This window comes from Nicotiana attenuata, chromosome 10 (genome assembly GCF_001879085.1).
Source record: "Nicotiana attenuata strain UT chromosome 10, NIATTr2, whole genome shotgun sequence".
Lineage (NCBI taxonomy): Eukaryota > Viridiplantae > Streptophyta > Magnoliopsida > Solanales > Solanaceae > Nicotiana > Nicotiana attenuata.
This window is the reverse complement of record NC_031998.1, coordinates 49484705-49488072: the sequence shown is the minus strand read 5'-3', so window position 1 is coordinate 49488072 and position 3368 is coordinate 49484705.

Sequence of the window (3368 nt, the reverse complement as noted above, 5' to 3'; positions counted from 1 at the left end):
GAAAGACTGTGAGTTACTTTTATGATTAGGGACTACGAGGCGGTACCTCGGTAGTTTCCCTTATTGATCTCACTTTATTTGTAGTATTTGTCTTGGTTGTTTGTTTCCTTAACGTGTAAATCCATTTTTCCTTTCGTGTTGTATTAATTGTCTTGATTCTGTGTTGTTAACTTTAATTCCTTATTGTTTCATTTCCTTTGTCATTATCATTATATCGTTATATATTTTGTCTTGTTTCTTATTATCTCCAGTAGGGCCTTGACTTGACCTCGTCACTACTCTACCGAGGTTAAGCTTGGCACATACTGGGTACCGTTGGGGTTTACTCATACTATGCTTCTGGATATGCTTTTGTGCAGATCCAGGTAAATCCTATAATTCCTGGCACTAGTGTGTTGTGTTGCATTTGGAGACTTCACGGTACACCTGCCCGCGTTTGCAGGCCTTGGAGTCCCCTTCTATCTTGTTCTGCCTTGTTTCTTTACACTTTTTCAGACAGTGATGTATAGGACTGTTCAGCACTGTATTTAGAGCTTGTGACTTATATCTCACCAGGTTTTGGGGAGTTGTACGTATTGAGTTTACAGATTTTATTTTGAAATTGTTGGAGTTTTGAAATCCTAAGCTTTTATTTTATGTTTCCGCGTGTTGTTAGGCTTACCTAGTCTTAGAGACTAGGTGCCGTCACGGCATCCTACAGGGGAAATTTGGGGTCTTGACAAGTTGGTATTAGAACTCTAGGTTCATAGGTGTTATGTGTCACAAGCAGATTTAGTAGAGTCTCGCGGATCGGTAGGGAGACGTCTGTACTTATCTTCGGGAGGCTATGGAATTGTTAGGAAAAATTTCACTTCTTCGACTCCTTATCGTGCGAAGTTGTTGACTTCAGGATTCTAAATTTTGTACAGCTAGATCGGATGACCAGACACCCGCTCCCCCTGCTAGAGCCGCGAGAGGCCGAGGCCGGGGTAGAGGTCAGGGACGTCCACGTGGTGCAGCCAGAGCACCTGCACGAGCTGCTACAAAGGAGCCACCAATAACTCCAGTTGGAGAGCAGGCACCTAAGACGCCTGTTACTGCACCGGCTCTCCAGGAGACTCTCGCCCAGTTTCTGAGCATGTTCGACACTTTGGCTCAACTAATATTGATACCACTTGCTGTAACGACCCGACCGATTGTATTGAGAGTTGTAGCCCCATTCCCCCATTTAATACTCATTTTATGCTTAATAGTTTCTATGTGACTTGCCAAGGTATTTGGTTTGGTTTCGGAGAGGTTTCGAAATGGGTTGAGACACTTAGTCTTAAGTTGGAAGCTTAAGTTGAAAAGGTTGACCAGATGTTGACTTATGTGTAACCGACTCTGGAATGGAGTTTTGATCATTCCGTTAGCTCTGTTGGGTACTTAGGAGTGTGTTCGAATTGTAATTTGTAGGTCCGTAGTTGAATTAGGCTTGAAATGGAAAAAGTTGGAACTTTAGAAGTTGGATCATGAGTTATCTTTGTGGTTACCAGGCTCGGATTGGGGTTTTGGGAGTTGGAGTGGAGCCGTTGTGTCATTTGTGACTTGTCTGCAATATTTGAGTTCAATCGGGCGTGATTTGATAGGTTTCAACATCGAATGTAGAAGTTAGAAGTTCAGAAGTTCATTAGGCTTGAATCGATACACGATTCATAGTTTTAACATTGTTTGATGTGATTTGAGGGCTCGACTAAGTTCGTGTCATGTTTTAGGACTTGTTGGTGTATTTGGTTGAGGCCCCGAGGGCCTCGGGTGGATTTCGGATGGTTAACGGGTCAAATTTTGGACTTGGAGATTTGCTGAAATTTTCTGGTGCACTGATCTTGCTTCCTTATATGCGATCACGTAGGCTTAATTGGGCAGTGGTGGTCTTTATTCTACGCGTTCACGAGACGGGGACCGCAATCGCGTAGTTGTGGGATTAGTGAATAATGAACGCGTGGCTAAAGTCGTGTTCCCGTAGAGTATATGAGGCAACAACTGAGGTCACGCATTTGCTCTTCGCGATCGCGTGAAGAGGGACGCGATCGTGTAGGTTGAGGAAGCAGTCCTTCGCTTTCGCATGGGGATTTATGCGTTCGCGTAGGGTTAAATTACTGGGCTGTTGAGTTGCGCTTCGCGATCGCGAAGCATTATCCGGGATCGCGATTAAGGATATCTGGGCAGACGTAAATAATTCAAAAATGAGGGTTTGAGTTTGTTTCACAAATTTGATTTCGGGAACTCGGTGGGAGGCGATTCTTGGAGAGATTTTCAAGGGAGTGATTGGGGTAACTGATTCTTACTTAGTTTTGGTTAAATTCCATGATTATGTCTTTGATTTCATTATTTAATTAGTGATTTGGGTTGAAACATTGGGGGAAAATGAAGGAAAGTCCTTAGGCCAAATTTTTGGGATTTGATCGAGATTTTGGTGTCGGATTAGAGAAATTTTGGTATGGTGGACTCGTAGTTGAATGGGTGTTCGGATTTTGTGACTTTTATTGGATTCCAAGACATGGGCCTGGGGGGTTGACTTTTGGGTTGACTCTTTGACTTTTGACTAAGAACTTAGTATTTTCTAATGGAATTGATTACTTTAGCTCGTGTTGATTGTATCAATTTGTTTGTGGCTAGATTCGAGGCATTCAGAGGCCATTTCGCGAGGCAAGGTCGTGTTGGAGTAGAGATTTGCACGGTTTGAGGTAAGTAACACTATTAAACTTGGTTATGAGGGTATAAAACCCCGAATTATATGTTTTGTGATTAATGTTGAGGTGACGCACATGCTAGGTAACGGACGTGTGGGCGTGCACCATAAGAATTATGACTTGGTCGACTCTTTGGAACTGTATAGTTGAATAATCTTGTCGCTATCTGTATTTTCACCGCGTGTTAGAGAAATTGAGCTGCCTAAGTCATGTTAGAAATCATGCTTAGGCTACATGTTGGTACTGTTGGGACTCACAGAGGTCGTATTACATGTTGAATTATTTGCTTAATTTGCCATTTTGTTCTTATTCATAACTATTAATTGCATATAATATCCCAACCTCTGTTGTCCTTTATTGATACATTATATCATCATTATTTGGGCTAATTATCATGATTTTTGTATGCTTGAGAGACTGGATAGATTGATGACTGAGTGAGGCCAAGGGCCTGATTGTGAGGATATTTATGGGATTGGGCTGCACGCCGCAACATGTTAATTTGATTCATGCCATGATTGGCTTATTATAGCGCTTGGGCTAGAATCGACCCTCCGGAGTCTGCACATCCATAGTGAGCGCAGGTACCTACTGAATGCGAGTGCCGAGAGATTTGGAGGATTGAGTGGGCTGTGAAGATGGAGTGACTGTGAGGAA